This window comes from Podarcis tiliguerta (assembly GCF_965153285.1).
Source record: "Podarcis tiliguerta genome assembly, chromosome: Z".
Taxonomy (NCBI): domain Eukaryota; kingdom Metazoa; phylum Chordata; class Lepidosauria; order Squamata; family Lacertidae; genus Podarcis; species Podarcis tiliguerta.
Window position 1 is genome coordinate 5,212,503 of NC_139553.1, and position 9,366 is coordinate 5,221,868.

Consider the following 9,366-nt stretch of genomic DNA (forward strand, 5'->3'; position numbering starts at 1 on the left):
AATAATAATAATAATAATAATAATAATAATAATTTATTATTTATGCCCCGCCCATCTGGCTGGGTTTCCCCAGCCACTCTGGGCGGCTTCCAAAAGAATATTAAAATACTGTGATACATCAAACATTAAAAGCTTCCCTAAACAGGGCTGCCTTCAGATGTCTTCTAAAAGTCTGGTAGTTGTTGTTCTCTTTGACATCTGGTGGGAGGGTGTTCCGCAGGGCGGGTGCCACTACCGAGAAGGCCCTCTGCATGGTTCCCTGTAACTTGGCTTCTCGCAGTGAGGGAACCGCCAGAAGGCCCTCGGTGCTGGACCTCAGTGTCCGGGTAGAATGATGGGGGTGGAGACGCTCCTTCAGGTATACTGGACCGAGGCCGTTTAGGCCTCAGAATTTTCAGCTGCTCCAAAATGCAGCGGCCGGATTACTTGCTGGGGTTCCATTTAGAATCCATTTTGAAACATCTGTACTGATCACCAGCTCATTTCCACACCCAATTCAAAGCGCTCTCAAGACAACTTAGGGACCAAAGATGCCTCCTTCAATACAGACCCTCTCAAGTTAAGATCAGTAGAGGGAACCCTCTTGTGAGTTCTTCCACTCGCAGAATTTGGGAGGGTGGTGGTCCAGGAAAGGGTATTCTGGAAACTGTACGTGCTGCGAACTGTAGCTCTGAAAGGTCAGCCCCTTCAACAAATTGCAGTTCCTGGGTTTCTCCATGACTGCTAAAGTGGTATAATAGTGGTTCAAATGTATGGTGTGGATTGGACATATGTCACAAAATTTGGAGAAAGATCTGAAGGTTAATTACCATCTGATTTGCACATTAATCTAATTAATCATAGTGGGATGCTTTTCCAGAGGAGAGAGCCAACTGTGATTCTACTTTATGATGAATGCTTTTTAAAATTTATTTGCTTGGCCCTTGTACCTGCAAACTGGCTATAGGTTTTATCTGTTCCTCTGAATTTTATGGTTTGTTTTCCAACAGCTGATTTTGGCTGTTTTTTCTTTATTTGATCGAGTCAGATAATTGGTTCATCTCGCCTGGTATTGTCTACATTGGCTGATGATGACTCTGCAGGATTTTAGACAGGGGACATTACCAGCCGTACAGGAAGATGTCAAGGATTGAACCTGGACCTTTTTGCATGCAAAGAAAATGCTCTACCACAGAGTTATGGCTTTTCTACCTCTGTATCAGCTGTTCCTGCATAAGGGCGCAGGTAGAATGCATTTTATATGGATTTATGCATGTAATCTGGCAGTTCTGAGCCTGTACTGGACTGCATCTTGCACTGAGCACCTGCTCATGACTGAACTGCTTGCCCATTCTCACTGTTTTTTAATAAAAAAAAAAGCTTAATAATTATATGCAAAATTATATGCCAGGAATACATATCATGCTTATAATATGTATGAAATGAATAAAGCCCCATATTTCTGCAACATGATTTTATAAGAATTAACCTAAGTGTTTTTATACAGCTTTATGCATTGTTTTATGAACCTGTTTATGTCCTGGTTATTTGAGGAAACCTGGAGTGCACCATACATAAAATAATACATATAATATTATATGTACAGAAATGTGTATGGCATTACACATAATACATTGGAACCATTAGCATTTTTAGAGACACTTGGTAAAAAGCAACAAAAAATAAATAAGAAATAATGTCCTTTATGCTTCCCATGAAGCACCCAAAAGTGATTTATAATGAATATATAAAAGTTAACTATATAAAAACTGTTAAAACATTTGCATATATAAAAAGTTTAAAACAAAAACAGCGTATCAATCAATTAATAAATCATCCTAGATGCATCCCTACTTTTCCCTGTTGCTGCTTGATATTACATATTTATCTCTAATTCACCTTTCATTCCTTATATTCAATTTACAAATTAATTTTTTCCTTACTCCTTATCCACCAGCTGTTGATTTATCAATTCCCACTCGTATATTTACATAACAATATCATATTCCCTTAGAAGACAAGAGATTATACATACCCCTTCCTATCTACTTTAAATCATGACTTATTATTTCTATATTAATTTTTTCTTTCTTTTCATCTTACATGTGCTGCCATCTGTATCTATCATCTCCACCATCTTTAACTTTTCAGTAGTTGCCCACCTTCACTTTTCCAGTCCACACTCCTCACAGCCAGTGTCCATCTCCTGTCTAGCGCCATATTATCTTGCAATTCATGTTGTCTCCACAACATTTGCACTCTATTATCTGTTGTGAGGTTCTTTCTCAAGGACAGCCATCTGGCATTAACTCTAAACAAGAAGGGCTCTCTTCGTGTATTCTAACAAACATTGTCGCAGAGACCAGGCCACAAAGTCCATTGGTGATGAAGACCATCATTCCTCAAAGACTTTTAAATACTAATAAGATCCCTGGCCTCTGCCATGGCTCTGCCAGTTTTGCATCCACCGTGTTTCCAGACAGAATTACAAGTCTCTCTTGTTTCTTTTTTTAAAAATATGCTATCATCTCCAACAACTCAACCTTTGGTCTTTATTTCTGTTTTCCCCCTCAATCAGTCCGGGAGAGGGTAGGGAATATCTCTTGATAAAAATAATAATTATATGTATAAACAGTGTCCCTTTTCCTCTCCCCTTGCTTCAGCAGTTTCACACACACCTTTCCAACACAGTTCCAAATTTATTCTGTCTCCGGGAGTGCAGAATTCTAGCATTCCAAACTAAATTGTAACTCGAAGAGAAAAACAAAGTCTTTCCCCTTTCTCCTTCACTTCACAAGCTTCTCTTTTATTTAAATACAGCCAGTTATATCAAGCTAAGGTTTGTTTAAACTCTAGGGTCCTCTTTTGTAAGCATTTGTTCCATTAAGGGTAACCACAAAAACAAGGAACCTTAAAAACATAGAGAGCTACCCATCTCCTCTTCCAGTTCTCTATGGCAGGAATCAACTTCATCACCAACCTTGGTTCCAGCATCCAGATTTTTGTCAGCAGCTTGTCCCCCACACCTTCCCCACATCTTTAACTTAGTTCCAATTAGCCAAATTGAGAAGGGAATCTGCACCTGCCATGGCAGATACGGAGGCTGGCTCACTGGCAGAGAGCTTGAAAACCCAGTGCCATTCTCTTCCAGCCCGTTTCAGAGCCTTCTTGCTTCAGCAGCGGCAGGATCTGGATCCACGGTGACCACAGGTTCTCAAGTCCCCCTGAACTGTCTCAGGGAGTTTCAGGGGACATCTCAGTCCCAGTTGCCCCCCTCCTGTCTGTCGGAGCCTATCCTGATCACAGGAAAGCAGGCGCCATGGCTGCAGCAGAAGCAGAAGCCCTGCTGACCATCATTGTTGACAATGCTGAGCTAGATGGACCAATGGACTGACTTGAAGCAGGGTAAGTTTCTGTTTTCTATATTCCCAAGAAGGACAATAGGCTTCAGATGAGCTCCAAGTCTCATAAGATCTAATGAGGTTCTGTTATGCCATGTTTGGCTCCAGCTCATAACCAGGATAGAACAATACATTTATGGGCACGGTGAAGAGTGTAGAGAAACATTTGGGTGGGTGGGGGAATTGTATCATGAGGTATGAAAAATCATCAGATTCAGAGATGTTGCTCTATTGTCAGAGAGAGAGAGAGAGAGAGAGGGAGGGAGGGAGGGAGAGAGATGTATGTAAATGCATTTGATAATACTTCAGGGTCCTCTCTCCTTTCAAGACTATTTCCAGCACAAGAGATTTGACAGGACTTTCCCCCTTGGAAACAGATGCTTGCATAATTTTTCTTTCCCTCTCTCAGATTCAAAGCCCACAAGGTAAACCAGGAAATGTGACTAAGTACCCAGTTTGGCAATCACTTTGTTTTCTTTGGATTCCAAAGCCTTTAATTCCCTTCCATCCATATTAAACATCTGGAAGTGAACAGTTTCTGTTTGGTCAGAGAAAAATTGCCGACACAACCTGGTTGGCCTTCTCAGAAAATAATATGGAGTTGGGATTACGCAATGTCAGGGTGGGGTAGAAAGCAGGAAATCGGGCTGTGATTCGGATGCAAAACAGCACACAGACACTACACACACAGAGGAATTGGGAACTGTTTCAAGACATTCAACAGAGCATCCTTCTCTAACCTGGTGCCCTAACTTACCGAGATGAACTGCAACTCCCACATGTCATAGTTAAGCAATGGTATTTGCTACAAGGTGTAGGGATGGCCGCTAGCTTGAGGGGCTTCAAAGGGGGATTAAAAACATTGCCAGAGGAGGATAAGGTTATCAATGGATGACTGTATGCTGCCTCCTGTATTAGTATGCCTCTGAATACCAGGAGCTAGGGATCTTGAGTGGGAGAGTGCTACTGCACTCGTGGCCTGCTTGTGAGTTTCCCAGAGGCATCTGGTTGGCTGCTGTGGGAACAGAATGCTAACTACGTAGGCATTCATGTTTAAGCCCCAGCCAGCATGGTTAATGGTCAGAAACAATGGGAGTTGTAATGCAAAATATCTGGAGGACACGAGGTTGGGGAAGGTTGCTAGGGAGTGTCATGGCACTTAAGAGCTGCTAGGAAGCATCATGGCACCTTCCTCAAACTAGTAAGTGATGAACAGCACCCCAGATTTAGATTTACTCTGAATTCAATTTAGTATACTTCCAAGCTGTTTTGTGTGGAATCACTGTCTGAGATGAAAAGGATAGTCTTGCATCAGAGGCTCCTTATCTCTCTCCTCAGTAGCCTTAGGAGATGAGAAGGGAAGAGAGGAAGGGAAATGGGTCTCTAAGGAGAGCCACAAAGATGGGCAAAGGCTTCTCTCTTTTTTGTCTATGATCCTCTTAAGCTGTCACTCCCTGATTCTAGGGAAGCTTATGTGTATTGAATTAGTTTCTGAGTTAACAGAGGGCATTAAAAGTCTGAAATTTGGAAGGGAAATGGCCCCCCTCAGCACCCACACAATTGCTTTGCCCACAAATGGTTTTAACAGGTCACGTGTACATAGCAGTACCTCACATATAATTTTTTCAGTTTGGGTCAAGCATGGCTCTCTCTTTCCATTCCTTAATTCAGGGATGGAGACTCATAGGCCGATGGGCCAGTGCAGTCCTCTGGGCCTCTCTAGTCTCTGTGTCTCTTCCCAGGCCGGTCCTGCTCTTCCCAAGCAGCACCAGTCAATACTAGATGCTTTTTACATGTACTGCTGTCAAGCCACGTGTCCTCCACCCTATAGTTGTGCATCCTACTGGTATAGCAATATTTGCAAGCAATGACAAACCTAGACAGCATCTTAAAAAGCAGAGACATCACCTTGCCAACAAAGGTCCATATAATTCAAGCTATGGTTTTCCCAGTAGTGATGTATGGAAGTGAGAGCTGGACCATAAAGAAGGCTGATCGCCAAAGAATTGATGCTTTTGAATTATGGTGCTGCAGGAGACTCTTGTCCCATGGACTGCAAGAAGATCAAATGCATCCATTCTTAAGTAAATCAGCCCTGAGTGCTCACTGGAAGGACAGATCCTGAAGCTGAGGCTCCAATACTTTGGCCACCTCATGAGAAGAGAAGACTCCTTGGGAAAGATGTTGGGAAAGATTGAGGGCACAAGGAGAAGGGGACGACAGAGGTCGAGATGGTTGGACAGTGTTCTCGAAGCTACCAACATGAGTTTAACCAAACTGCAGGAGACAGTGGAAGAAAGGAGTGCCTGGCGTGCTCTGGTCCATGGAGTCGCGAAGAGTCGGACACAACTAAACGACTAAACAACAACAACAGCACATTTGCAAAGCTAAGCAGGGTCCAATATGGTTTCAAATTGAATGGGAAACTGCTGGACTAGATGCCTCTCAGTGTCACTCTTAATTCTACAATTCTATCTGGTTATTCCTGCCTATGTGTAGAACCTTACATTTGTTCCTATTGAAATTCATTTCATTTCAACACAGTGTTTGCAGATGTAGATTTAGGGGAGTGTGACTGGTTCAGTCGCACTGGGTATCGAGCCTTGGGGTGCCGTGGGGGATGCCACAACTATGAGTTAGAATGGAGAGTGAGAAGTGGGTGTTGGGGTACCAAATTTTGGCACTGCACAGGGTGCCCCTGAAATTTGAGACCCTGCAATATGTCAGCGGTTCTTGTGTGTATGAGGGAAAGAAATATATTAAGGAACTTATAGCTGATTCTGATTATTGAGTGACATATGAATGTGTGAAAAAAAAATATTTTTTCTCAAAAAATTAAATGCCACACTTTCTTGTGCTTATTCAGTCATATTACATATTATCCTTTTCTAATTCCAGTCTTGCTCCTTGATCTGGTCAAGTCAAGAAGTGAGTGGTTTGTTGTTGTTTTTTACTTGTTCTGCTAAAACTATGAAAAACACAGATTAAAGATTAAACACAGAATATGTGCATGTATACTTCAGATTTCCTAAAGTAATCAGCACTTAAACATAATACAACAATGCATATAATGGTATAAAATACTTAAGTGTTAATATGTATAAAATTATTCTTCAGAAATATAGTATCACATGGGACTTTATTATACACATTATATGTATAATATATGTATAGGTAAAGGGACCCCTGAACGTTAGGTCCAGTCGCGGACGACTCCTGGGTTGCGGTGCTCATCTCGCTTTATTGGGCAAGGGAGCCGGCGTACAGCTTCCGGGTCATGTGGCCAGCATGACTAAGCCACTTCTGGCGAACCAGAGCAGCATACGGAAATGCCATTTACCTTCCTGCCGGAGCGGTACCTAGTTATCTACTTGCACTTTGATGTGCTTTCAAACTGCTAGGTTGGCAGGAGCAGGGACCGAACAACGGGAGCTTACCCCATCGCGGGGATTCGAACCGCCGACCTTCTGATCGGCAAGCCCTTGGCTCTGTGGTTTAGACCATAGCACCACCCACATCCCTATAATATATGTACCTTTATGCATGAAATTAGTTGAGCTTTTTATTATAAGACCTAGTAATATATGAGTATATCAGTCAGCACTAGCTGTAAAAGGTTGTCTGATGCATGCATGACCAGGTTGGCGCTGCCAAATTCCATGTATACATTTATTCAAGATGGATTCTTCTGTGACCCCTGGGAGCACTGCGCTTGCATAGTATGTGCCCACAAAGGCAAGACTGGATCTAAGCTAGTCATATCCATTATTTTCAATGAGTCTGTTCTGAGGAAGGCTAGCATTAGATACAACCTAAGATCTGGAAATAAGGAACAAAATGGGCTGTTTCCAATGCTTATCAAAGTAGACCTGCTGAAAATAATGAGCGTGACTAACTTAAATCTATTAATTTCAGTGGGTCCTACTCTGAATAGAATTTAGCTGGATACAACCCGGTGGAGTATTCCCAATATTTTCCAATAACCTGGACAGAAGCTTGATCAGGTAATCTAGAATTCTGGGGTGCAGGTCATAAGTGAATCTTTAAGTCAGACATTCAGCTGCAAGATGCTGAATGCTGAGAGAAATCAAATGCTGTACAAGGTTGTGTGATTCAGCCCTTAATGATGGGCCTGTAGAAGCACCTTAGGGATCAAAAAGATCTCTCTACAGCCATCCTCTTTGCCTTTTGATTTCCTCCTTTCTCTGTTCTTATAATCTTACTGTATTTTGTGTGTGTTTTTTTAAGACGGAAAGTATGTTTTCTTTTAGCAAGTGAACAGCCTTAGGCTATGAGCAAAGGAGCTGAGATTTCACAGAGATAAAAAGTCAAACAGATGAAACTGTGTGTATGTGTATGTGTGTCAACACCAGTTGACAAGATTTCTGGCTGGTAGCGCAGGATGTTGAGAAACCAAATCCCAGGTCAATGTGTGTCTGGCTCCAAAGACCGTACTCACAGGGAATGTTTGAGTGACAGCCACAAGCTATGCAATGCAACTGGCTTGCTATTTCTAAAATAGAGCAGAAAGACCATAGCTCGGCAGAAGAGCACACACTTTGCTTGCAACTGGTTTATCTAGCTCAGTATTGTCAACCACCTCCTTCCCTTTAAACCCTCTTGAGTGTTGAGATCAGTAAAGGGGCCTGTGCCACCTCTGGACGTTCAGAGGGTGGTGGCCTAGAAAGGGCCTTCGCAGTGGCAGCCCCCAAGTTGTGGAATTCCCTTTCCACAAAGGTGTGCCTGGAACCTTCATTGTATAGATTTCATCATATCCTAAAGACCCACCTCTTTATCCTTCCCTTTGACCATTGAGACATAATATATTTTCGAACCCACCCAATTATTTTGCTTGTAAAATATTTTAACTGATGTTAATATTGTGTTTGTACTACATGGCTTTTACCTGCCCTGAGACCTTTTGGTGAAGGCAGGTAATAAATCTAAATCAGCATCAGCCTCAGTGGCGTAGCGTGGGGGGTGCACGGGGGGCCGGCCGCACCGGGTGCAACATTTGGGGGTTATGGTTAGGGGGCGCAAATCCACGGGTTAGGGGGCGCAAATTACTTGCCTTGCCCCGGGTGCTGACAACCCACGCTATGCCACTGATCAGCCTTGAGTCATAATCCTTTGCACACAGCAGTTATTATTATATTTATTTATATCCTGCCTTTCCCCCTGACCGGAAAGCAAGGCAGCTAACACAAATTAAGACAACTTGGATAAAATGCAACAAGCTCAAAACATTAAAAAAAAAATAATCATTAGAGAGTAATGAACATGTAATAGAATTAAAAACAAATCTATCAAAATACATATAATAAAGTTTTCCTTAAAAAAAGAGTTTCCAAAGGCCTGTCAGAGGAAGGACAAGGAGGGAGCCACTCCAGCTTCTCTGGGGAAGGAGTTCCAAAGTATGGGAGCTGCTGCCACTGAGAAGACTATACAGTGGTGCCTCACAAGATGAAAAGAATCCGTTCCGTGAGTCTCTTCGTCTAGCGGTTTTTTCGTCTTGCGAAGCAAGCCCATTAGCGGATTAGCGCTATTAGCTATTAAAGGCTTAAGGGATTAGCGGATTAGCTGCTAAAAGGCTATTAGCAGCTTAGTGCCTTAGAAAAAGGGGGTGGGGAGTGAAAAAAATTTGCAAGAATCGCAAGACATTTTCGTCTTGCGAAGCAAGCGCATAGAGAAATTCGTCCTGTGAAGCGCATTGAAAAACGGAAAACCCTTTCGTCTAGTGGGTTTTCCGTCTTGCGAGGCATTCGTCTTGCGGGGCACCACTGTATTGTTGTTTCTAGCAAGGTTTGAGGTGTTATATTGATGTTGTGGTTGTTGTTGCATTTATACAGAATTGACAAATAATTAAATGCTGCCTTTCCTATTGTGATGAAAATGTTTGTTATTATGTTTGACCTTTATTTGAATGTGTTGATTTTATATTTTTATAGATTTATGAGACCCTAGGGCCTTATCTGTAAAGTGTTGT